Below are 27,460 nucleotides of genomic sequence, written 5' to 3'. Positions count from 1 at the left end.
TTGATGTCTGTAACACTCTTCACTTCTTAAATAAGAATCATGATGTTTTAAAGTGGGATTTTTTTTCTTCAGGCACAGCTCTCGGAATTGTGTAACCGTGTGAGAATCTCAGTTTGCACTTAGGAGGGTATTTGTGGCTTTGTATTGCAAAGGAAGTAGGAAAATATCACACAAATGTGCTGAGGACTGACAACAGGAGAGCAAATAGAACTTTATATTTCTTCTCCAAAGAAAATCTGCACAACTTTCCCCCTCCCTCCAACTTTTTCTCCTTTATTTATAGCTTTTGTGGGAGAAGGAAATAGAAAATAGATCTCTCCTTCTGAAGGCATCTAAGACATGTGGGATTTATTTTCTTCTGGAGCTGCCTGTTGCCTTCTCCTGACTATGCAGAAAGGTTAAAGGGTGGGATTCAACCTACACAGCCCAGGTGCAGAAGCTTTTCTATAGTCACTGGAGGTTCAGTAAACGCGGTTTGGGTGTTCTGCATGTTACCAAATGTAGATGTGGACTTCAGTGACGCAAATGTGCAGATCATGAGAGTCAATAGATCATGAATGAACACAGAGGGGCCTGGGGACATCGATGCTGGTGCAGGTTGGTCCATCCTGTTACCTACTTTAATTGACTGAGTGGATAAAACCCAGAGCTTGCAGGTGGAAATTTGATCTCCAGGACAGCAGAACCATGGTGATAAAAGGGAAGATAACAGGTAAAATGGAATCTCCTTTCTTACCTTGGGTGAAAATGATGGATAAGCTGGTTTCTAATACTCCAGCTGCTGATACTTCTGCATGCTTTCCTATCATACACTTATATTCAAGGAGCAGCTCTTAGACTGGGGCACAAGCCACCAAGTTACCCTTGTCACAAGCAACACTGAGTTCCCCGAGTCCATCCAGCTTTAGTTCTTGCCACAAAGAAGTGGGCATGAGTTTCTTGGGACGGCCTGTGAAGTCTCCAGGCCAAGAACCTACTGTGGGATGAAGAGGAAACAGACACATTTGCGGTACAACTGGAGAGATCTGTTTGGTTTCAAGTGTTCCCAGGAGCCATCTGGTGAATAAGAGCAGATCAGATTAATTACCTTAAACTCAGATGCAGTAAATCTGCTATGGCTGGGATTTAGACAGTGCTGAAGGTAATCTGAACCTCAATCCCCATCTAAATAGATATGCTATTTACAAAGGAGATGTGTTCGCCTGTGAAACAGGTAACAACGATGGGAACTGAAGCTCTTAACAGACAAAACAGCATACATGCAAGTCTCTAGACACTGGTCTCATCCCTGCTACTCACAAATAGAGCTGTCCTTCCTCTGCCTGGCCAGTCTGAAACACTCCACATACAGAAGGCAGAATAACTTGGCCCCAAGGCACTTGTAGAAAGGCCCTGATCTGCAGAGGCTTGGCAAGCCAGGCTGGTGGCAGAAGTTCTGTATTGACGGGTCCTTGTCAACACAGTGTAACACAGGCTCAAGGACCAAAGAAAGCACTTTCCCTGGGTTAGACACTCTCTGCAGCAACTCACAAGCACTGCAGATCTCCCCAGGATGATGTTGAGGTTACTACCTGAGACCCCTCCTTTGTCTGGCTCATTTTCTACCAGGGTGTAGCACGTAAGACAGCAGGCTGGAGAAACAGGGTCCATAACTATGATCCCTGCTCTAAATAGCAGAACCTGTGAGTCAGAGACCCCATTGCAGCCAACAGGTACTGCCCATCTTAATGGTATCTCACCATAGCTTCCTTCTCTTTCCAGCAGCAACTGCAGCATTTGGGACAATTTATGTAGCACCTTGCACAGCAGGTACCACATTCATGACTGATCTAAGTGTGGCGTAAACCATCATCACTCCTTCAGCCCATCTCCTTCCAAATCCTCTTTTCCAGCTACTTAAGACTAATTCCAGCACATACTGACTTCATCTTCCTGCTTTCCTGGACTTCCAGTCCCTTTTTGACAGCAACAGCAGGTACAGCACTTAGTGAGCATATGCAGTGAGAGGGGGGGACCTTCCCACACGTTCCTGGCTTTTTAGTATATTGCTTCTCACAAGAAGCATCAGGCAGGATTCTGTTGCAATGAACTCAGAGGTGGCCCTTTCTCAGGGCCCGAACACTCAAGCGTAGACCCCAAAGAAGCATTTACATAAGTCATACTAAAAATCAATGACAATTATGCATTTAAATGCTTTGCAGAGATCTGTGGCAAAAACTATTGAGAAATAGGTCTTTTTTAATGAAAATCTGAAATTTCCATGGCTGTGGCAAGAAGATTGATTGCAGCTGAAGTTTTCCATTTTCTCTTTGCATTATTAGTATTATTTCCCTGAGGTCAGAAACAGAAGCAAAAATCTGAGTCGGGAGAGGCTTTTCCAGGTACACAGAATGAAGCATGATGTGTGGAGAATGGAAGAGCCATGCACAAAGGATTTTAGGGAACACACTTTGAAAAGTGACTTTATCATTTCTGACCAGAACGGGGCTAGCATCAAAGATGTGATCTGAAAGAACATTGAGTATACATGTTGCATATCTTTATTACCAGAACTGGTATCTACTTCAGAAGAACATTTAATCCTGAGAATGTTTTATTGTTTTGTATGTACCAGGCATTTGGTTTGCACCAAACTTTAATCTACAGATGCCTGAGAGTTTCACAAGATAGATGCGATCCAGCAGACATTCGTTTTGTGTTGGCCTTCACAGAGTGTTTTCTAACATTGCCTAAACACATTATTCGGTGTTTCTTGATGGAAAATACTGTCTAGATCTTGCTGAAAGACAAGAAAAAATATGAGGTACACATGAACAATCTTTGCTGAGATGTGGAATCAGACACATTTCCAAGCAGCTGAAGGCCAGGTACTATGATGAAGAGCATTAGGAAATAATCAATAGCATTAGCAGAAGAGCATACAAGAAAGAGACAGCACCAGTTAACATGGAACAGATTTGTTCCAGATCCTGTTGCATGAGTTTAGTAACAATCAGTCTTATTCCTATGAGTGTCTTGAATGTTCTAGTATAGATACAACCTTACTTTCTCAGATGGTAGCTTTTATTGCCCCTTGAAACATCACTCCAAAATGGGTCCTTCTGTTCACCGTGAAATAAGAGTGGTTTGTAAATTCATTTTGGAAACATGAGCATTCCCTTTTCCCTGAGTTTTGAACTTGTGTTAAACTAGACAGATCGTCTTCCCAGGCACTAGGGAACATCCATGTGTTCAACAGTAATGTGAGACCACAGTGGCACAGGAGAACCAAAGCAAAAAGACAGCTCACAACTACTTCAGACATTAAGTGGCTTTTCTTGGACCAGCAAAACTGACTTTTCTGATGCCCAGATTACGTTAGAGTTGACAAATAGGTATCAAGATCCTTTTTCAAAGCTGTCTTAGATCTTCAAACCCAGTCACAAAAATAGACACCAGAAAAATTGTATCTTGGATTCTTGCTGATGTTTGAAGAGCTTTAACACCTCCACAGCTGGTAACAAGCATTTAAAGCTGACCTTTGGGAAAAATTCTATGTTAAACCTGTATAAAAATCTGTTACTTATGCCTCCCATACGTACTCATGTGGTAGAGTGCTCTGTTCCTAATCATGTTGTCCTTTGAAACAGTCCAAACAAACATCAACTCATCCCTGATACATTATTCTCTGAGCTTGCCTAAATAAGCAAAAGATAAATCGACGGGTAATGCAATTAAGTCATAATTATGCAGAAATACATATGCAATTGCTTTCCCATCCTCATTCAAGTTAAATGAATGCTTAGGGGTTTAACTACATTTTAACTACAGAGCAAAAGCAAGTTAATGAGATAGTTGTGAAATGTTACGTTGTGACTTCTCCTGGTAGAAGTGTGACAATAACGGCCTGTGATAAGAGCTGCTCCAGTTTTTGGAGAGAAAAATGCAGCCCAGCATTTGATGCAAAGAAATCAGCAATGCAAGCAAAGTGTATTAATGAAATTTCAATTATACACTTATTCCATGTGCAATTTTCAATTAATTGCATTACAGCAACATTTCTCTCATGGATAGGCACTACATTTCCACCAGAAAGAACAGCTCGAGATGATAGCTGATGAAGCTTTGGTAAGAGGCTGCCACAGAGGAGATAAATAACCCTCTACTCTGCTCTTGTGAGACCTCACTTGGAGTATTATGTACAGTTCTGTTGTCCTCAACATAAAAAATACATAGAGATGTTGGAGCAAGCCCAGAGGAGGGCATGAGGATGATCAGGGGACTGGAGCAGCTCCTGTATGAATACAGGCTGAGAAAGTTGGGGCTGCTTCAGCCTGGAGAAGAGAAGGCTGCGGGGAGACCTCAGAGCAGCTTCCAGTATCTGAAGGGGGCCTATAGGGATGCTGGGGAGGGACTCTTCATTAGGGACTGGAGTGACAGGACAAGGGGTAATGGGTTAAAACTGAAACAGGGGAAGGTTAGATTGGATCTAAGGAAGAAGTTCTTTCCTGTGAGGGTGGTAAGGCACTGGAATGGGTTGCCCAGGGAGGTTGTGAATGCTCCATCCCTGGCAGTGTTCAAGGCCAGGCTGAATGGAGTCTTGGGAGATATGGTTTAGTTCAAGGTGTCCCTGGCCATGGCAGGGGATTGGAACTGGATCATCTTAAAGTCTTTTCTGACCCTAATCATTCTATGATTCTATGATTTTATGATTCTATGATGTCTTGCAAAGGACATGTCAAATGAGGAGTTTCTGAGTGTCATGTGAGAAAGGTCCCTGAAGAACAGCAGTGTTCATAGGTGGAAGTAAGTGCTTACTGGGTTATATTCACCTGTGTAGACACAGAGGCCTCACAAAAATGACACCAAGATGGCTTTGGCCAGCTCACTTTGTCCAGAAGCATGGAAGAGCGAAGCACATGGGAAGAAGGATAAATTCTAATAACACCCCCAAATTACACCTGATATTTCAGGTTTTCTCATGATCCACATTTCTGAGCTTGAAGGTCTGGTGTGCCCATGCGCTGTATACAGGTGGGAGATGATCAGGATGGTACACTGTGCTCTCAGCAAGACTGTACAGGAAATAAATGAAATCCTCTGAAATCCCTGTTAGAACAGCAGGAGCTAAAGGACCTGCAGCAGGGAGGAGGTCAGGGCTTCTCAATTCATTGCTGTTCCATGAACACTCAATCTGCTGAACTAAAACCAAGGAAAATTAGCTCCAGTGATCTCCAGTCTGAAGCCCCTTGAAATGGTAGGAGACACTGGACTTAGTGTGAGAGATACCTCTCCTATCTGGTAAAGACCGGCATGGTATACAGAGAGAGGAGGAAGAGACTGACTTGAAGCCTCAACAAGGTTGGCCCCAGAGGCAACAGGATAATTAACATCTCTTAGAGACACGGTTTGTCATCCAATTGTCTGTCCCTCAGGCAGAAAATGCAGTACTTGATTATCCTCTCTCCCTCCTCAGCTGCTTTAGTAGGCTGATGAAGTTACGTGATCAATATGTCACACACAGACTAATCAAAAGTCTGGCTAGCCAGGAGCAGTTAGCATGCAATTACCTTTGGTGTACTGGGGGTAATGCACTTCAACAGGCCTTGCATGTGTTTTAAAAGCAGCTAATAGACCCGTGTTCCATCAGCCAACAGTTCCCGTGCCAGTTCCCATCCTGTGCTGTGGGGAGGACGCAGGTCCCCTCCAAGCCCCCTGAGATGCAGAGAGCAGGCAGCATCTTTGCTGCTGTCTCACCTGGAAACCCTTTGGGTGTTTTGTCTCAGTCCTGCTAAAGCAGCTTCCAGTCCACTTGACTTGCTTTCTGATAAATGTATTGTACATCCTTCGACACCTAAAGGAACAGCAGTAGATTTGTAATGGTGTAACTGCCATAAGTATCTGGCTCTTAGGTCCTGTTCTTTCTCTCCTCCACTGTCAAGTTCCCAGTCATCACTGCAGACATCCAGAATGCAGGTTTGCAGTTGCCTGCATCATCAGTGTGTTCATTTTCCTATGTGTTTTACCAGGAGGAGATACCTTCCAAGTAAACCCAGAGAGGCGAGAAACAATCAGAGCTCTTTGGAGAGGCTCTGCTGAAAGAAGCAGTAAGCAATTTGGGAGTTCCCTCTCTTAAATGTGTACCCTCTGTGCCTTGATCTGGTGACCTTGTCTGCACACAGGCGTGAGCAGCGAGCTGTCAAGCTGTTTTACTGGGATGACAGATGAGTCAGCCAAGCAGAGATGCACATTCCCTTATGGCATCTGAAGCGTGGGTTTTTCCAGAGCAAAGAAGCAGGCAACCTCCTTTCTTCCCTCCTGTGCCCCCGCTGCTATCCCTCTCTAAAAAGCATCAGGCAACCTATCCCAGCAAGTAAACAGCCTGCTGAGGAATTCCAGGTTGGAGCAGGATGTAGCTGTGATGGTAACACAGGGCAGGTGATAGGCTCATAAGGTTACAACATCCTTACCTCCAGCCCTCCTCACCTCCAGTATCTTGGGCTTATCCTCAGAGGGAATAGCATTGGTCAAGATTATCAGTCTTTTTTGGTAACACTGAAAATAAGCCCGGAGGTATTCATGTTGCTCTGTAGGGTCTAAGTCTTTATTTAAGGAATGTGGAGGAAAAACAGGGACAGGCACTGAGTGGACAGTCAGCAGCTTACTGTAAGTCCAGCTGTCTTCCTGGGACCTTCGAGGACATGATATGTGAGCTGTGCCCTTCTCAGAACTGCAGGGAAAGAGTAAAATGTTAGCTTTGGCAGCCAGGTACTGCAGGGATTGGTGTTCCTGGGAGAAAGAGCTTCTTAGGTAGACAGGAATGTCAGACTGACAGACAGCTCAGTGCCTTAACAACAGTCTGAATGTTGGCCATGAGGAAAATGAACTTTATCATCTCATTCCCATTGCTGGGAATTTATGGCTGAGAAATCATTCGAGGCAAAGGTTTCCAAAAGGCTTCAGGGAAGACACAATCACAGTAAGTCCGCAGCTTTGGTACCATGGCTGTAACAATAGATATAAAGGGGGTAAGCATAGGAATGTATGGGGACTGTGGAGTAAGATGTATCTGGTGTATATGAAGCTTTTGTACCAGACAGAGTGGGATTTAAGTGGAAGCACAAGAATGGATATCCCTGTAAAAGTACTGAGGCTTTCCAGCGTAAGATCTGGATGATCTCAAGGATCACGTAGATATTCATCCTTTTTCTGTTGGTTTTCTCTATTTTGTAACTTTCTGCCCTTAAATACCTCAACCCCCAGGACAAAAGGTAACTAAAAAGCACTCGCACAGCACATTTTTTAATCTTCCAGTGATCCTTTAGGTGGAGAGCCTTCCTGCTCCAGCTGGCAGCACAAAGGAGAAATAGGAAAGACCAATCTAGCACCATTACACTGGCATTATTTCATGTGCTCCCTTAGTCTGTTTTCTCCAGAAGCTCACGATTTCAGCCCTTCAGGCTCTTGCAGTTGCAAGGGCAGTTCACATGTACATTCATTGAGGCCTCAAGGACAGATGAGTTTATCCCTCCATTATTTAGGTCCAGTAATACAACTCTGTTATAGGAAGGTTTTGATGCACATGCCTTCAGTCGAGCTGTTGACAACCCCATGCCCATCCACAAAGTGGTGTGAGCTGCTATCCTTCTGTCAGTGTGCTCGTTGAGACTGAAGACAAATTCATCCAGCTACATGCCTCCAACACTGACATCTACAGCCCTGCAAGGAGTCACCTGAGACTCCTGTTATAGCCACCCTGTAAAGGAGCTTTCTCCAATGAAGGGCCTGGAGTGGTATGGAGGAACATTTTCCTCTTAAAAACAGAGGGACTTAAAAACAAGGGACTTGTTTTCCAGAGCTCTCAGTCCTGTACTTGGAAGTGGGTGAGGACTGTGTGCCGAGATGGATTTGCATTAGAGAAAAAAGGCTGACTGAAAATAGGAGTTTGCTCCTTTTTCAACATATTTCCATGACGAGTTTTTCATTTTTGGTTGGGGAAATTGAAGCAAAGTGAGTCCATCGGATACCTCACCTGAAGCTCAGCATGGATACCATGTGCCTCTCTTTTCATAATGCCCATGGTAGGGCAGGACTGATGCCTCTGTACAAAGAAGAGCAAGAGTTCAAGGCAGGAATGAGTGGGAATAATGCGCAGAGCATCAACTCTAGAAGGAAATGCAAGCAATTGAGCTGACTATGGAAAGTGTTGTGTGTGGGAGCATCAGAAAGGTGTTCTTAATGCAAGTCCTTTGATATTTTCCATTCCTATCCTTCACCCATGTACAAACAAGGGGGGAAATATTGGTGCTTCCTGCAGCAGGAAAATCCCTATTTTCAAGCAGCTGCTTCTGCTGCCTTTTACTCATGCTCTGAGAGATGCCTGGCTTGCTGCTTTCCCTTGCAGACCACTCAAGGGATGAGATACTTTGATCTTTCCCATTCTAATGGATTAATTTGTTGTCTTCATCTGAACTGCAGTAAATAATTTGAATTGCAATTAGCAAATCTCTGTGCAAAGTCAGCACCTGGCAAAGAACAATCCTAGGAAAGTAAAGGACCTCCTAGGTGAGACATGATGAATATATTACCAAGAGGAGGAGCAGCTGAGCACTTGGCATGCTCCCAAGGGATGCGGTGAGGGCATCATCACCACAAGGACTTGGGACAGGCAAGCTAGCATAGTAGTGTGATTGAGATCAGGTCTATAAATCCTGTATGTCATAACTCATGGCTTTTACTTAATCCAGTCAGTTTTCCCATCTCCCTGCTCATCTGGGGTATGGTCACTTCTAGGTGTCTATCAACATGAGTAGTGTTGTGAAACTTGCTCCATTTGTGGGACAACTTGAAGAGGATGGCTGGGAGCTCACAAGGCTGCCTTGAAGGTTCATCAGTCTCGTGGCTTCTCTCGCTGCACAGCCCATGTAGCAGCTCTGGCAGCTGACTGTAAAACCAACCCTCATTTATGCCTCCTTCCAGCAGCCTGGAGCTGTGAGGAAGAGTGGGTGACCCCGGCCTTGCATCAACAAGCAGAAGGAATGACAGCAAGGCATGCTTTTCAGCCAAAAGACACCCTTTTCTTCCCTCTGCTATTAGTCCAAAGCCTAAGAAAAGGGGATTCTCCAGGGGACATCTGCAGAAACACACCACAATTAGTTTGGGTGTTGTCACCAAAAAAGCTGGACCAAGAATATGATACAAAGCTACTACCAGATGAGATACTCCAACACTAGACTGGTACTTAAACTTGCCAGAAGAACATGGGGCCTGGAGGAGGAGGAGTTGTATTCTGTAGGTGTTTGTCATCTGTGTAGGTCAGGGGTATATTATATATAGAGGTCACAAGCGAGGCATTTGCTTTCCTGGAATGATGTACTTCAAGGTTCTCCTTTCTAAAAACACTGTCTCTAAATCCGATTTTAAAAGCTAAATTTAATTTAAAATGCTACTTTTTTAAGCAATCGGCTAATGAGTTAACAGTGACCACAGTGTTCTTTTCCTGTGCCACTTCTCATGTAAAACTGTGATACCCGAGAAAGCAACCTCCACAAGCACCCTACATAAATCTCTCATTCAGAACAGCTCTTGAACCTGTCAATGAACTCTGAAAGGACGACACCAATCCAAAACATAAGCAGATTCTCCAGCACAGGCTTGAACCAGAAACATGTTTTCTTTTGTTCCTTAAAAGGCTCTAATTTCAGCCTTAAATTCTGGGGCTGTTGCACAACAAAGAAGTTACTGAATCAGACAAAGAAAATTAATTCTATCATTATTTGAGGAGAGGATTTCATACATTTTCATGCATAAGCATTCAGAAAAGGTTACTGCAAGTGTTAAGCTCAATTCAGTGTCCTGCAGGAGATGGGTATGTTTGAGTGCCTCGTTATAATTAGAACCAGAGTTGAAAAAACCATCTCCTCATGATAAGAATGCGATTGTCTTTGTTAATTGCCATGAAGTTGCAGCTCTTGCTTGGCTCCAGACTCAGTGCTTGTCTTTGATTTTAAATAGAGGCATTGTACTCCAAAGCTTTGATTAAATGATGTGGGGTTTGTACAGCTTTAATAGTTTTCACACTGACTACACATGAAAAAAATAATAGAGATGTCAAGGTTATCAAGCATGAAAATAACAGCATTGCTGAGAGTTTTCTGTGATGCTGTGTTTGATGAGAGGTTTGGAGGCCAAATTCCCCCTTTTCCTATAAGCATGGGGCACCAAATGTTTCCCCTAATAAGCAAACTTAGCTACAGTTAAAGACATAAGTGGCTTCAACTCATGTGGCCTTGGGTCAAGGAACATGAGCGCACACATCTGAGTGCTGACACCAAGCAGAGCATCAAAGCTATACAGGCTATAGCATAAGGACATCATCAGAACCCAAATAAGCTCTTATCCATCCTTAATGGCTTTGTGAGGTGCTTCAAATGGGCACCTAGGGATTCTAGTCATCTAAATCCTATTTATTTAGCTTAGTACTTCAGCATAAAGTAGGACAGAAGACTCCTAGAAATAAATTCAACCCAAATTGGAAAAAAAGAAAACCCTCTACACAGAAAAGGAGAATAGAGCTGCTGTGTCCTGCTACTGCAAACCCCCTTCCATTTAAAGCAGAATTTAACACAAATGTATGCCAAAGGCAACCTGAAGATGTTCTGTCATATCTCATTTATGCTTCGAAGCCACAATAAAAAGGAAGAATCCCCTGTCAGCCCAGTAGTCCTTCCCTTTCAAAGGCCAAACAAAAATCGCCACGGAATTTGAGTCACCAATGAAGGGTATACGTGAAATACCCTTCTTCCTGACCATGTGGAAAATGCTTTTCTTCAGACAGCAGAAAGGTAATAACAGAGACTGTCAGGGTTTGCTATAGGTATCAGTGGCTTTCCATGCCACAGTTCAGTTAGGGAGGATGCTGGCTTACCAGTACTGACAAAGACACTCAACAACACTGTGTGCTTGAACCCCTCTCAAGCATTGCTGGAGCAGCAGCCATGGTAGATACTCCTGGGCATCCACTTTACAGCTCATAATATTAAACTTACAATACAGGGGGGATGCTGAGAACTGCTGGAGCTCAGCAACCCTTTGAGAAGGAATCACCACCTTGAGAAGGAATGAGCCATTCTCCAAGGTCCTGTTTTCCTCCCAAATACCACATAGAACGATTTTCTTCTTACCACCAAGTGAAGTTGTGGTGTATTTGTCTCTAAATATTTGAGTGGGAAAGAAGCACTGCTTTGATTCATTGCCAGCAGCCCACCAGCCAGGATTTGGTTGAAAATCTAAAGATGATGAATATGGGACAATGCAAATGCTAAGCTGAGCTATACAAACACAGCACACTTCGCTGTGTTTGAATAGCTGGGGCACCTGCCATGGATTTAGATGGAACAATTATAGTAGTCCCTTAGAAAATATTCTGCATTGAAAGTTATTCAAATACTGTTGTGTTACCCATCAGGAGCAAATCTATGCCTGCAATGTAGATTACTGTTGCATCCCGAGTCTTGCTGTTTGATGCATTGAGAAAGCATGTGTACATGCATTAAAGCTGCCAAAAGTACTTGTTGTAAATGAGCAAGCAGAGGGGGTGTTTCACCAGCGTGCTTGTTGGCTGTCAAGGGAAAAGTCCTTTGAAAGGCTTCAGGAACAAAGAATTGGAGACCCTGCTGACGTTTTTCGGATGAGAAAGGGGGGATTCTTGAAGAAAAAGCCTAAATAAACAGTCTGGATACAGACTCAGGTACATATTTTCTATGAAAACTCACCCATCTCTTTTCCTGCCACTGCAGTGGTTAAACAACCTGCCTGTTTTGTGTCAGAACTCCTGATCATTTGGACCCCTCACTCCTTTGCAATAGTTAAGAACTGAGGACGAGGGTTATGAGAAATATCCCCAAAAAACTTTTCTTATGCTGGCTTCACAAGAGGAGACAATCAGGAGATTTTCAGGCCACAAAGGGTAGTTTGGCTCATTCTACGCAACCTTTACAATTTTCTGGCATTGACAACATTTTGTGTGGGAAATGCTGGTAGGGAAAATTCATTGTGTCCTTGAATGTAAATTCAAAACCAATGAGAAAGAATCTGGAAATTTATCCCCTAAACTGTCTCCTCAGATGCTTGATCTTTGCCTGGGAGCTGGAAGAGACCAAATGGGTTTGAATAGCCTTCTCCCCTAGGTTTAGTTGTACAAGAGTACTTCCAACATCCTCAGTTCCCTTCTCAATTCCTTATTTCTAATGGTGGCAAAATCACATTCACATGATGTCATGGCTAAAAAGGACATCCAGAAATCCCTGTAGACTGCAATCAGAACATCCTGATTACAGTCGGATTTATTCTGCAGCAATTATAATATAGTGCAACTAACTTCCTTCTCACTGCTTCAGTCCTTCCTGAAAATTAATCATCATACCATCAATCACTAACAATGCAACAATCATACAGCAGTTCAAAGGGCATTCCAGGGTCTGCCTGGCGGGCAGAATGACCAGCATTGCCCAGTAGAAAAATACACCTGAAAATCCCCTGAAAATAAAAGGGAAAAAATCTTTTTCAGTATAATTAAATGACCAAAACGTCTACATCAGAATTGGAGTTCACAGCACTAACAGTGACTTGGAATCCTAGCACAGCTGGTGAACTAACTGTGAATAAACATTTGGTCTTCCACACTAGCAAGCTATTAACACAGCTTACTAAGGCAAAGAAACCAATCTGGGTTTGCTCTGTCTTGTGAGCTGCGTCCCCTGCTTCTCTGAGTGGCCACTTATCTCCCAGGGTGTTGGCAAAGGGCTGTGGTGGCTCATGTGCCCTCACTCTGCCTTCATTGCCCGTTTCTCCCCTTCTCACAGTGCTCCACAGTTACACTGGCAGAGCAAATGTGTAGCAATATCTTAGTCATTTCAGGGAATAAAATCACCTCCTTGAGCACAGGGCTCTACTTAAGCTACTACTTAAGGTAGTTGCCTAAGCTGAGAGGTACAGGGAGGGTTGAGAAGCGGAAGGCTGTTACCCATCAGTTGCACATGGAGCAGAGACCTCATTTGGAGTTGGAAAACAGACAATTACTTTCAAAAAAAGGTCAAACAAAGCAATTCTTTTAAATTTTATTTTATTTTATTTTATTTTCTCCTTTTTCTGAGGTTGAAAGTCCATTTTCATCCTGGACATTTCTGAAAAGGAACTACCCTATCACTACAGAAGTGCTTGTCTTTCTCTTCTCCTTGACAGTAGCTCCTCTCAATGTGTTTTCCTAGAAGGGGATCTTGGAGAACTGATCTAAAACCTGACCTCTACCTTAGGAATCAACTGCTTCCCCATCACTCATACCTGACATGTTGAGAGAGTGTCAGACTGTACCTGCAGACTTAATCACATCGGTGAAGTGACCACTCAAAGTTCCCCTGTCTTTCATGACAAGATAAGCCCTTTTAATCTTTCAGATCCTGCTTCTACTCAATCACAGCTCATGCCACGGGAAAGCCCATTTTGGGATACTTCTCTGGAATATTAAAAAGACAGATCTCCACGTGACACAGATAATGTGTGATTTTAAACAATTAAGACAATTTAAATACTCCAAGAGAAGCAAAACCACATTAAAAAGTGTTTGCAAAGCACCTCTCTACGCCTAGCAGACATACAATCAAAAACTGCATTAGCTGGTGAATTGCTCGCATTCCTTTTCTCCTCCTACAGCTCATCTAAGCAGTAAACTTGGGTCTATTGAAGTTGTTCTTTCCGTTTGACAACTACTTTGATGCTCTGACTGGTGTAATCAGATACAGTCAGAGAACTACAGAATGTAAAGGCACTGCCATTACAGCTAAGACTGTGGATGGAGTTTTGCAAATTATAGAGCTAACCCAAGCAGTAAATCAGTGTCTGATTAGCTCTGGGATTTGAGGAGGTTCTGATTGGAAAACTGATGAGAAAAATCCCCTCTGGAATGATAAACGGGCTATCTTGTAAGGTCTTTGTTATTTCTGGGGAGAGCAGACTGTATCAAGTATCTTCCTGAGCCACAGCTGGAAGATCCTAGGACACTGCAATACAAACAGTGGTTAGGGGCTGGCAGATCTTGCGTGGTTTAACTCCATGGGGAATGGGGGCTGTGTCACCCTGCAGCAAATACAGCAAGCAGGGACTGGACAAGGCAGGACCTAAAGTGGCAACCTTCCCCTGTCACTGCAAGGTCAGTTCCTAACACGACCCTGCTCCCAGCATCCGTGGATGTGCCCTTCCCCAAGCTTCAGCTTTGGTGCTGAGTGTGTCAGGGCTCAGCAATCTGTTGTCTGACACATCCTGGGGCTCAGCCCATCCTAGCTCTTGCCTGGTGCTCAGCTAACAAACCCATAGGACCTGACACGGGTTTTGTTTTCTGTTTATCCGTCATCTGAACACACTGGGATGCTGTTCCAGTACGGTAACACTGCTATTAATAATAATAATGCAAGATGCAAATTAGCCCTTGGGTTTCCCTGCAGTCAGAGGCCACCTTACCTAACCGAGAGATGATTCACCGCTCCCCTTTGAAGACCCCATGCTGGTTTGGTTTCCAGTCGCTGACATTTTACCCTATCAATATCTTCTGATGAGTCTGCCCTGCTCTGGTGTCCATGGTGACAACTGCTTCTGTGCGGCAGCTTGGATCTGAGGGCCAGTGTTGGAGTGCTGCAAGCCCCCTGTGACACAGCAGCCACTCACACCCGGTATCAGCAGCTGATCTTCCCCTGTGCTCAGCACCCAGGGAACCAGGCGAAAGCAAGGGATGCAAGGAGGAGGCACCCCCAAGTAGCTGGGCTTAGTCACTGAACAAGCCAAGCCCAGCCTGAATACTTCAGAGCACATTAAACAGCTTCGAGCATGTTTTGGAAAAGCACTGGAGACAAACAGTGTGTGTTCACTTTTACCTGCTGTGTGCTGTTAAATAGCTGGTGGAAAGGAAGAGGGAGGAAGAAGAAATCAAATATGAGCATTTCATAGTGCCAGCTTTAGCTAATTACACTGACGGCATTTCCACTTACACCAGACTTTATTTAATGACAGTGTATGAGTTGACATAAGATTGCAACTGTCTTTTCTGTGTTTTATTCAGTTATTTCAGGGTACCTCAGATGCTCCCTGCAAACACTAACAAACACCTCCTGCAGTGAAAGAAACCGAAGAAGTGTTGAGCTGATCAGCTCTGCAGGATCACAGCCAGACAGATGCTACAGGAAAGTATCAGAGTCATCTCTACCTGTGCAAGGCTCCATAGCCAAAGTCTCTTATTGCCTTGTCAGGAATAAATGAGTGTTCAGATGGGTAAACTGAGGTAGCAAGAAACTGAAGTTAATTATTGAGTGAAGTACCTGAAGGTGTGGTTGCCAGTGTCCTGCTGTTTCATACGACTGTGTTCCCATCTAGTCAGGCATCTTGGAGGGTTTCTGGGGTTTCAAGTGTAGAGCAGCCATCACATAGTAAAGTAAAAGATTTAAAGTGTGTCTACAGTAAAGGCAGTGATTCTAAAACGCTGTTCTGTGCATGTGCTCTAGGAGTGGAGGATTCAACTCCAGCATTTCACCAAGAGTTGTTAGAATGTTAAATGGAAATGACCTGACGGAGTACATGAGCCAGCCCCAAGTCACTCTCAGCCCACCATTCACCATTCCTCACGGATTCCCCTAGAAAAAGAGCTTAAAACTGCAACAGATAGCAGCCAGACCAGGGCAAAATTGATGTAAAGGGGGTACAAGGGGCAGCTGCTCATTGCCCATCCTGTGTCTGAACCAGGCTGTATGATGTGTGGGAAATGCATGGGAAGAAGTTGCACCAAGCTGCAGAGCTACAACCTGGCTGGGGTCACGGCAGGATGGTGCTGGTGTTGCACAGTGGGAGGGTTATAGTGGATGCTCACATATCCCTTCACCCACCTGATAAATCTAATCTTGGGTGAAGCAACACAGACTTGGGAGAAATGAGAAGGGCCCAAAACCCAGGGAGGAGAAGGAATAGCAAAGATAAGACCAATGAAACCATTCAAGAAGGTGAATTGTATGTGAATCAGTGTCCCTGCCTCCTGTACTTGCTCTTGATTTTATAATACATGAGGTGATTTTCGAGTTGATTTCATTTACCAGAGCATGTAAGCACTTTATAGCTCTACAAGTGCTTTAATTCCACAGCAAACACTGTGAGTGCTATAATCCCTCATCTGACTGGGTAATTATAGTTACAGGAGATAAAACAACAGGTTTTGTATTTATATGCCATGCCCGACACAAGCAAAGTGTTTCGTAGGCTTCCAAATCCTCATCCGTTACTGAACCAGGACTTTGTGCAATGGTTTCAGTCTTCAAAGAGCTAAATGAGGCATCAGATAGCTCAGTTCTACCAACTGCAGAGTCCTTGTATGCCCCAATGTGAGAATCTAGAGAGAAATGGAGCTACTGTAAACCTGAGAACCCAGCAGGCTTGGGTAGCACCAGGTATTGAACACAAAACCAGGTGCAGAGCAGCAAGAAAATACATGGGAAGGTTTGTTATGTAAGGGGAGACAACAAGCATGGCCAGAAACAATAATATTTTCAGGGGTAATTGGTATTTGTTGTGACTTGGGATGAAAACAAGCTTTGAGAAGTCAATATTTCTCATTTCCTTTGGAACAGATGTGAACTACGTGTATGTTTTCCCAAACTTTGTTTAAATAGGAAAGTTTTATGGCAGCGTTTCCATATCACAATATTGCTTTCCACTATAAATCCCCTCAGAGACCAAGCAGCATTCACCACCACTTGTGACATTCAGGTTTGAGCAGAATGGAAGCCGTTTTAGCAAAAGGCAAAATAAAGCCTTTTGGCTTGTTGCAGTGAACCAGCAGCAAGAGGAAAGCAAAAGGTTGGAGTGCCCATTGCAGTGTGCTACAGTCCGGATCTGAACATCCCCACCAAATGTTGATCTAGTTCTACTTTTAATGGAAATCAATTGGAATTATTTGAAAGGGAAAAGCAAAATAAAATGAAAGAACATGGAGTTTTTCATTAGGAATACCAGACTCTCAGTGCATTGAAGTTATCCCAGATCTTCCAGTGCTCATCTGAACCTGTGAGCACAAACAGCCAAGAGCTTATATCCCTCTAGAGTCTTCTAGAGGGTTATAAGGAGCACAATGAAATGTGGGTTATCTCTATCCATTGTTTTCCATAGTTGACATGTTTCAGGTGAGTCAGAGCCCACACTTACACCAGGGCTTCCAAACCTTTGTGGGAATCACTCTTTGGGACTGAAGTCAGGTTTGAAGCGCAGCACCAAGATGTTCCCCTAAGCCACGCTCTGTCCCCAACAGCACTGGGAGCATCAGGAAGCGGCAGAAAGCAATAAATAAGCATTGGTGCCAGCCCATCACATTCTGCCATTACAACTAATTCAGCCCTTTGATGTTTATATTGTTGCTGGAATTAACTTAATGAGTGTTCACTTCACTAGAAGCGTAATCAAATATTAACAGCTTGAATGGGATGGAACTCTCTGCCAGGGCTCACCAGAAAGAAATGGGTCTGTGAGCAAGAGGGATCAGATGAACATCAGCGGGTGGGCAGAGATGACTAACAGAGGCAGCAAGAAGCCCGCACGAGCTGGAGTGGGTGCAGCAGGGAAGCCTTAGCAAAGGGATGCTTTTGGCTGCTTACCCTGGTGCTGCAGCCGGGTGCCTTCCTTCCCTGGGTTGTTTGGAGACAGTGAAAATGTGCCTCAAGCAGCTGGTAGTGGAAGCTGAGGCACAGGGGAGGATGCAGGGGTGTTTCTCCTCCACTCCCTTCATTGCCTATAATGTGCCTGGTGTTACCTGCAGAGGGAGATGACCAGCTTCTCACCCCATTCAAGCACAAGACTGTGTTTGCCAGACCTGACACTCACCTTTGCTTCTGTTTCTGGCTTGTCTTGCTCATTTCCTGAAGCTCAGTTGCAAAGGAGATGGGAACTTTTGCTTGCTGTGGAATAATTCCTTTCCATTATTTTTACCTACTGAGAATGAAACCCAATCTGCTGAAGGCAATATGGCTTAATACAAAAGAGAAAAAACTAATTAAGCGAACAAAGGTTCGTGTCAACTTGTGATGGAAGGACAGAGGGTGCAAAGCAAACAGGACCATTTTCTGGCTGTGCAGGTTCAACAGAGGGCTTGCTCTTATATTACAGAAGTACAGCTCTTTCAGAAAAGGAACTTTTATTTCAGCTTGAGCTTCAGCTTCCTCATCTGGGAATGAAATAACTACAGTGAACCAGCATCCTTCTGTTTCCTAGTAACCATGGAGCCAGGCCAATGCATTTAATTTCTGTTATGTCCACCTATTTCTGCTCCCATTAGACAAAGGCCGCCGAAACACACATGCAGCATTTCATATCCACAAGGATGCTCTGTCTGGTCTTGTAAGAGTAGCAAATGTGGAAGGATCTCTTTGTTCCTGGAACAGTTTGTTAACTGGATGTGCTTGTGAGCCTTTCACAAAGCAGGATGGGTTGACAGGGAACAGTGGGACCAACTGAGAGCAGAGACCCTTCTTTAATGAGGAATCACATTTGGCAACCCTTGAGGAACAGGGCTGCAGAAACCATGACATTGCTGAAATACAGGAAAGGGATGTCACAGATGACATCCTTAAGCACCACAAGATGAAGGTTTTAGAATCGGGCAGGCAGGACCTAACCAGCAGCAGCATGGGCTTGGTCAGAGACATGGTCTTTGCAACTGCCTCTCCTTTATCCATGGAAAGTGTGGGAGAAGACAAGAGACTTGCAGATCCAAAGTAAGCAAGAAGCAAATCCCTAGTAAGAAACCCAGCTATCCCACTGGAAAGATTAATGACATGCTCCAAGAATCTGGCGTGGCTGGAAAAGATGAATTGTGAAACTATTTGAGGTTTGCACATTTGTTTTCATTTTGCATCAGAACAGTCAGAAGCTTCTGAAAAATGGCATTAAGAACAGAAAAAGATCAATCCATCCTGGAATGATGAACAACCTGGGCACCAGAGTGCTCAGCTGGAGCATGAAGACTCCACTTGGAGCCTTGATCTGGATGCACTGTGAAACTTCAGCCTTTGGAGTACTGAGTGGCTTAAGCATGGTGCCATCCTCTCCCAGCTTCAAGCCCCACATATGCTGCAATATTAGTTACACAGATGTGGGAATCTTGCGTCACTTTGACCAAAGGCTTGTTCCTTCAGTGAAAAGAAATAATATAAAGAAGTTTTCCATTTCAGTTAACAGAGTTTTCTCTAGAGAGCACGACAGGCTGAGCAAATTGGGGCTGTTCAGCCTGGAGAAGAGAAACTGCATGGAGACCTCCAACCAACTTCGAGTGTCTGAAGAGGGCTACAAGGATGCTGGAGAGGGACTTTTCATCAGGGACTGGAGCAATAGGACAAGGAGTGATGGGTTTAAATTGAACAGCAGAGGTTCAGGTTAGAGATAGGGCACAAGCTCTTCCCTGTGAGGGTGCTGAGGCGCTGGCACAGGGTGCCCAGAGAAGCTGTGGCTGCCCCATCCCTGGCAGTGCTCAAGGCCAGGTTGGACACAGGGGCTTGGAGCAAGCTGCTCCAGTGGAAGGGGTCCCTGCCCGTGGCAGGGGTTGGAACTGGGTGAGCTTTCAGGTCTCTTCCAACACAAATCAGTCTGGGATTCTATGCTGATTTATTTTAGCTGGTTTATCTCTTTCCAGCTTACATTTGTCTTTGTATCCATCCTCACACAATCGCTTATTTGCTTGCTGCAAAAAGAAACCCTCAATCTTATGATCCTAATTTAAATACAAAACCTGTACTGAGCTGAGTCCTTTTCTTAAACAAGAACCCCACAAACTTACCAAGGTTTCTCATACCACAAGATCTTGATGATATCTGGGGTTTTATCTGATTGTTCTCTGTTCTGCTATTACTAACAGAGAAGTTAGAGATAGCCTTTAAACTGCATTGCAAAATCCAAATTACAGGAGTGAATGAGCCTTGTGTGTGCACTTTCCTACTGATCTGTGGCCAAACACTGAAAATTCTGTAAATAGCATGAGAGGGGTCATTCAGAACTGAGTGATTCAAGCCTCACTTCATCTGTGCAGGTGAGATACCCTAGGCACAAGGATTCCCACACACCTGCTTTTAAGGCATGGACTTGATCTGACCTTAGGCAGCTGCTTGGAGTGGTGAAGTGTCTCCTCAGGACCCCATTCCTTGCTTTACTTATGGCCAAGGAAGCGGTGGTCAAATCTTCATACAACTGATTAATGTGTTTCATATCAGAACAGGGCTCAGACAGGAAGCTCTGTTGCACCAAGGCAAAGATGGGGTGCAGGGCTGGAGGTGTGATGCTTTCCCCAGTAGCCCCATTTCTGCTTCTCCACTGGCAGAAACCCCAGTTTTCCACAGCTCATCCCACCTTGTTGTTCTGGAGGAGTTTTGTTTTCCTCTCCATAGATCCAAAACTCATTTTGCTTACAAAGCCCCAAATTCATCCACCTGCTGTCCTGAGCACAGGCGTTGTGTTTCATAAGGTTATAAAAGGCAAAATAAGGGCCCTGCATTGAGTGCCAGCTTCCCAAGCCTTAAATTTAGCATCAGATTATTAATGCTCATTTAGATGTCCTGACTTTTCCCCTCTGATTAAAACCAGCAACTGATGAATCCCCAAGGATCACTTGGGCCTATGGGGAGGGCAAGGGTATGTCTTTTCCAGGTGAATAACATTTTAGATCAATTCAACTGTAATATGTAATGCTGCCCTTCTTGCATTAAATCCTATTGATTGATAACAATATTAAAAGGCAAAGCAAACTTACTGTGGACAAATGATGTAATTCTACTACCACAAACCACACCAGCTTCTTGGACCTCATGCACTGGTGAGGGGAGCATCATGCACCTCATCAGTGAATAGATCCGGGCCAGCTTTCAGGGAGCATGTTTTGAACCACCAAAGCAAAGAAATAAAGAAGCCAAGGACTGAGAAGTGGCAACTGGCTGCTTCCCCCAGTGTAAGAACTATTCCAGTCTTCTCACCTTATGCAAACTGCAGAACAGAGAGTAGGGCAGAGAACAGCCTGACTGTCACCTTTATTGCTTCTTTTCATGTTACCCCAGTGCTTTTCATCCTGAGAAGCACTACAGTTCTCATCACTGCCAGCTCCAGAGCCAGGAACCTTTGAAGCAGATGAAAGCATTCTGCAGAAAGCCATTTCTATGACAGATACCCACACAGTGCTAAATGGTCGTTCCTTCTGAGATGGTTGTTCTGGGCTTTGCTGAGGGTTAGTGAAGAGAAATAGGTATCTCAGCTTATTTTGTCAGGGAGTATTGGGGACATGAGGAATTTACCCAAGACTATGAAGGGAACATTGATTGCTAGCTGGCAGCATGGGCCAAAGCCAAGGAAGAGTCATAGTCCTGCACTAAATGATATAAAAGGCATAGGAGAAGATAAGGCTGAAATCGGTGCTAAGTGACCAAATTCCACTTGGTCTGCATGAAATGGCTTGTACCATGGGAAAAGTAGGTGGCAAGGTAGCCATTCCCATGATACAATGAAAAATGAGGCATGAGTAGCAAGATGGACATTATCGTTCCTAAGTCAGTTGGTGGTGGGCTGTAGCAGTAAGAGGTTCCAACAGAGCACAGTCAAAACAATACGAATCTCTATTGCAATTTATCTTCCTCCTATCAGTCACAAAGAAGCCACAAAATACATGCAAGTGAAGACAGAAGTTTCCTCCAGAGCAAAGCTCTTTGGTTCAGGTAAATGAGCCTTAGTCAAGAGCATGCCTATGGCAAGAGCTTTTGCCTGCGTGTAAATCCTACTTCGAGTCCTGCTTTCAGCAAGGGTGTAGACTAGATGGATCTCCAAAGTGGCCTTCTAACTTAAATCTTTGTGTGGTTAGAATTGTGGCTAAAGAAGCAACAGATGGCAATCTAGAATGTATCATAAAGCTTCTGGGTCTTTTTTCTATTACTCAACAAGTCTTTAGCCAAAAAGGGTCCCACAAATTGTCCATGAAACAAGCTCAAGGCTGAGCCAACCTCTCCAGGGCATCAATGTAGAATTACTCAGCCACAACAAAACATACAATCAAATAATAATAGCAAACTTGAAATGCGAGTGGGATTGCAGCCTCCCCTTCTGTGGCATCAACGGATATTGAAACCTATGGGTTAATAGTGCTGTATGACAGCTTGATATTGCTTTATTACCAATACCCTAAACCGCCTTCTCTCCTTTCAGAAAGAAACTATGACTCAGATCTCTGTGGAGTAAGAATAACAGGAGTTTGTTTCAAGTGGAAAATCAGGCCCGTTTTCCTTCAGGCATTGTATCTTGCATGTATTTTGGTACCACCTTCTTTGCCAAAGTCTAAGCATGTGAAACTTGGCTTCACCCATTATGGTTACAAGTGACGTTCAACTGAGGCTACACGCTGTTCCCTTTCATAACAGCAGAGAATTATTCCGTTATTTAAGTCATTAAAGGTTCAAACATTATTGCCAGGGGTCAGACTGCCTGTTTCAGATCTCTACCAGATAGAGATTGTTGCTAAGGTAACAGCCAGCATCACCTCTCTCTGTATCCCACATCCTCCCCCAGCAGCGTGTTCAGAGGCTTGTTTCTTCCTGACTGAGCTATTTGCATGTTTTGGGATATGGATGCCTGATGTGAGTGATCGATTCGCTGCAAAGCTGTTGTGACAGAACATCAGAGTCAAAAGGTGAGTGGATTTTGGTCTTTCTATTGCTAGAGTCTGGGGAAATTCAGTCATCGCGTTCAGAAGGACTAGGCTCAGGTAACATTTTTCCCTATACCATCAGTAGCAGAGCAGTGCCAGATGAGCTGGTGACAAATGATGGTGTGTGACCGTAGGCCATGGCTCAGCCATTGCTCTGCAACGTGAGGCTCTCCAGCTAAATCCCACCCTGAGTCATCTGCAAAATGAGTACTGACATCCCAGCTAGCCATATTGACTCCTTTTATAGCCAAAGGGTAGATTAGTCATCCCCTCTTCCAGCATCTATGTTGTCTTTGTTGAGGATGAAGAATGTCTTGATGCTTTGGCTCAGCTGTTGATATCCTCTCTCTGGACACCTAAAGCACGATGAGATGAATTTCACCCCTTAGAGACTCTGGACTGATATTCTTTGTCCAAATGTAAATGTCCTCAATGTTACCTCCATCTGAACAATTTATCTGGACTCCCTTGACAGTTAATAGAGTAAAACAGGCACCCACAGGACATAATTCATCACATTGCAAAGGAGATGTGTAAAAATAGATTAGACAAAGCAGGCAAGAAATACCTAGTCTTGTACAGGAGACAAAGACAAGAGAATGATAGGAGCCAAAATCAGCTGCTGTTGGTGGTGTTCTTTTGTCACCTATTATAGTTTGCAGAAGAAATTTAGTTAATTGGAGGAAGGATTGCAGAAAGAAGGGTGAATCTCCAGAAATACCTAGTTAACATTGGTACAAGCCACAAGCATGGAGGCCAATGGTCATTCTCTAAGGAGAGGGACACTTTCTGTTACAGCAGCTCCCACAGGCATTCGAGGACCATTCCTACAACTCCGGGTTATCATTGAAGGTGATACAGAGAAACAGTAAAGGCCTCTTAACAACTCATTTTTCTTCCCCTCTTGGTTTGGTCTCCATCTACAGGAGGTGGTGCTGTCTGAGAATACGGATCAAACAAGCAAAGTCCAGTGAAGTTGGTTGTATCAGTGATGTTCCTGCCAGAATGCGTTTCCTTGGGCAGGGAAAGAAGATCAAATTGATTCAAACAAAGAAGAGATTCTTCCAAAAGTTTAAAACCTTGAGTGGGAGGAAATCAGAGGATCTGCTGCCAGCAAAGGGAAGTGGAAATGGAAATGTCAGCAAGGTTTATGTAGTGGCACTTGGCCAGAGGTGGACTGAATTAACTCAGCCAAGGTAACACTAAACACGAGGTACTAATAGGCTCTCAGAGTATATTTCAGACAGATGAAAGCAATTGTCCTTTGACCTTATGCACCACAATTCACCTGTGGCATTTACAATAACCCAAGAATACATGCTTTGGAGGAAGATTATTGCTACCTTGGCAAAAGGATTTCGCAGTAGCCAGAGCTCTTTATAAACTCCACAACTCAATGGACTTCTCTTAATAAACCCTGGGTGAAGCTTCTCTGTGCATCACAGCCTATGTGGGCCATCTAAATATCATCCTGCTGACTCATTATAGCCAATACTAACAGAGTGGACTCAAAAGTGGTGATGGACATGGTATATTTCCACTGTGAGGACTTCAAGAAACTCAAAGATAGTCTGCAGAAACTGCATATTTGGAGATGTTCTGCTCATTTATCCTGACAATGAAGCAGCCATCACATGTACAGATTCACATTTGGTCTCCAGTAGCCAGCACAGCCCTGGACAGCTTCGCTGGAAGTTCAGGGTGTTGGAAGCAATGCCGTAAGAGAGACTTGAAGTTTGAAAGTCCAGTTAAACAAAAGCAGGATCAACGGGATACTGCAGGAACCTGAGCTCTTGCACTGCCTGGTCTATGACCCTGTCACAGCACAGAACTCCTGCATTTCCACAGAGTCTCCTAAATGCATCACTGGTCTCTGCCTTTGGGGGTTTTCCTTGATCAACATTGAAGCATGCAAGTCTCTGTGAGAAATAAGCCCAGAGGGATGTAATGGCAGCTGGCATTTCTCATCAGCTCCTACTGGCCTTGAAATTGATTTCATGACTGAAAAGTTGGGGGTAAAAATAAGAACTCTAAAAATCAGGTATTCTGTAAAATGCTTGGTTGGATGGACCTATGTAACCTGATTCAAGAAACAGCAAAACTACCCCATTCAGGCAGTACACAGGTCTGGCAAAGGGCTCAGGAGTCATTTCCTTTCTAGGCCCCAGAAAATATAGGTTAGTATATCCAGACCTCTGAGAGATAAGGTGCAGTAGAGACCCCATGCCAATGCATTGATTGGGCAACTCATGCCAACAGGGCATCTTGAAGTGTCTTTCTACCACGGGAAGGACTCAGCATAGTGCGTATGTTGTAAATAGCTTTAATATCTCCCCATGCATCCCAGAAGCAGTAGGGAACACGCACATGCCCTACTTTGAATATGCAGGAGATAGATACACGCTGTGCTGGGTGGACCTTCAGTGTTCTGGATAAAGTCTGATGGAATCCTTCAGAGCACAGATCAGCCAACAAAGAAGTTCATAGATACTTGGTTTGCTAAGAGATCTTTTTGTGGTTGAATCTTAGGCGTAGGGAGCAACCGGACTTCCAATCTCATCTATACCTGGGCAAGAACACCAATTCCCATGGAACACTGTTCATGGGTACATCTCCTAGAAAGCTCTGGAAGACCATAGTGCTTATCTCCAATTCACAACTTTCTGTGCAGATTTGGCAGGGTGACCCAGACATGTACGGGCTCAGTTGTTGAGCCCGATGCTTTACTCCATCACACAGCCATCACCCTGCAGTGGTCCATGCCTGCATTGATACCAGCAAAGCTGTCCTGTCACAGACTGTCCCCTAACACTGATGGAAGGTGATGGGGAATCGCCCAGGTCACTATGGTTTAACTCTTCCTCTCTACAGTATGATGGGAATTGTTCCTTGAACTGGATGAGGGATTTCGATAAGAAAAAACCCGTTGGGAATGGTCCAAACCCAAGCTGGGGAGCAGGTCTAAACCTACTACTGGGTATACTGGATTGGTCCTCAACATTGTGACTCAGATATTGGAAGTGCCACAGAGAGGTGCAACAAAGCTTTCATGTGGGTAAACAGAGCAGGGGACCTTCCTGCCTCCTTGCCCTTTTCGCCAGCACCGGGCAGATGATGAAGATAAAGAGCAGCCCATATTCATTTTGCATCCTCCTACCCAGGAAAAGTTTATTCTTCCACTGGATTGACTTTTCCAGCCTCCTCCTTTCCCTGACTCCTCTCTTCTGGGTGATGCCTCCCAGCACTACTCATCGCAGTTAATTAATGGAGTGTTTGTTTGCTTGCTTCCGAGAGGCCAGCAAAGGTGAGAGGCTGGAGTTCACTGGCTTTGCAGTAGCTGCTGGCTGTGTCTGCTCTCCAGCTCCCACAGTGAGGGCAGCTCAAGGCCAAAGCACCAATTAAATCCCACTTAATCCCTGTAATAATACTAAGGAAAGAATAAAAGCAGCTTCACCCTTGCACCATGCACCACGTTGAGGGGCTTTAACCCTGTCCTTTATGTTCCACAGCCATCTACCACTTTTAGCCTCCCACAGTCACCTCCCAGCTGCTGCATCAAAGCCAGCTCCACCTCTGCCCCTATTGTTTGGCTGGACTAGCCCTCCCAGTTAAGAAATGAAGATACTGGAGCAGCCACTCTGCTCATGGCCCAAACTGAGCCCAGCCACGGAATGAGCCTCTCCTGCCCAATGGGCAAACCCTTCTCCCAGCCGCTGCCAACAACAGAGCAGCTTTCCCTCTGCAGAAGAAAGCAAATAACTCTGGGGCATAGAATGGGGGGGAAAGGGGGACACAAGTCAGAACAAAATGAGCCAAAAGCTGGTACACAAGCTGTACAGCACCTGCTTCCACCCGCAGCTGCAAACCTATTACTGCGTGTATGTGCAGAGCGGGGTGATCTTACAAACAGGGATGCATTGAGCAGATGCAAATGGGCACTGAAACAAGCAGAGAGCAGCCAAACCCAAACCCAGGTGTCTATGCAAAGACAAACAAACACCGAGCAGCCAAATATTTGTGCTTTCTATTTGTATTGGGTTGGTTTGATACCTGGAATTATTCTTAACCCTTCAAAATCCTCTCTATAAAGCCAAGATACCAGATTAGATGTTGTCCCTCATGTTACTCCAGCACTGTCTGAATCTGCCTGTGTAAGTTGTGGGTGGATATATAATATATTAGATATTAGATATTAGATATTAAGATATTAGAAGTTAGGTATTATATATTACATATTAGATATTATCATTGTATTCAGATTAAGCAAAACATCATTTTTCTCCTACTGGAAAAAATATCTGGGGCAAGATACTTTGTACAGGATATTCTGGAAGCTTAATACATGTGAACACCAACACGGCTTTTCCTTGGGTGTTACTTATGTACAAACATTCCATCCTCTGCCCCATTAAAAGAATCACAGAATCCCAGACAGGTTTGGGTTGGAAGGGACCTTAAAGTTCGTCCAGCTCCAACCCCTGCCACGGGCAGGGACCCCTTCCACTGGAGCAGCTTGCTCCAAGCCCCTGTGTCCAACCTGGCCTTGAACACTGCCAGGGATGGGGCAGCCACAGCTTCTCTGGGCACCCTGTGCCAGCGCCTCAGCACCCTCACAGGGAAGAGCTTCTTCCTTATATCCAACCTGAACTTCCCCTGTTTCAGTTTAAACCCATCACCACTTGTCCTATCCCTCCAGTCCCTGATGAAGAGTCCTTCCTCAGCATC

General features: G+C 44.4%; 1 protein-coding gene and 1 long non-coding RNA gene across 3 annotated transcripts in view; one reads left to right on the top strand and one right to left on the bottom strand.

Moving 5' to 3' along the window:
- The window catches only part of LOC133280874 (acid-sensing ion channel 2), a 431,335-nt gene that overhangs the window by 344,089 nt on the left and 59,786 nt on the right, over positions 1–27,460 (bottom strand). The gene's annotated exons all lie outside the window — the stretch shown is intronic.
- LOC133280879 (uncharacterized) lies at positions 14,662–15,302 on the top strand. The gene is made up of 2 exons (XR_009747307.1): positions 14,662–14,887; positions 15,089–15,302. It is a non-coding gene; the product is annotated as an uncharacterized LOC133280879 (long non-coding RNA).

Source organism: Pezoporus flaviventris, unplaced genomic scaffold, assembly GCF_033815535.1.
Source record: "Pezoporus flaviventris isolate CSIRO_AGI_PZ_B2104156 unplaced genomic scaffold, CSIRO_AGI_Pfla_v1 ptg000091l, whole genome shotgun sequence".
In the NCBI taxonomy this organism is placed as follows: domain Eukaryota; kingdom Metazoa; phylum Chordata; class Aves; order Psittaciformes; family Psittacidae; genus Pezoporus; species Pezoporus flaviventris.
This window is presented reverse-complemented; position numbering and strand designations above follow the sequence as displayed.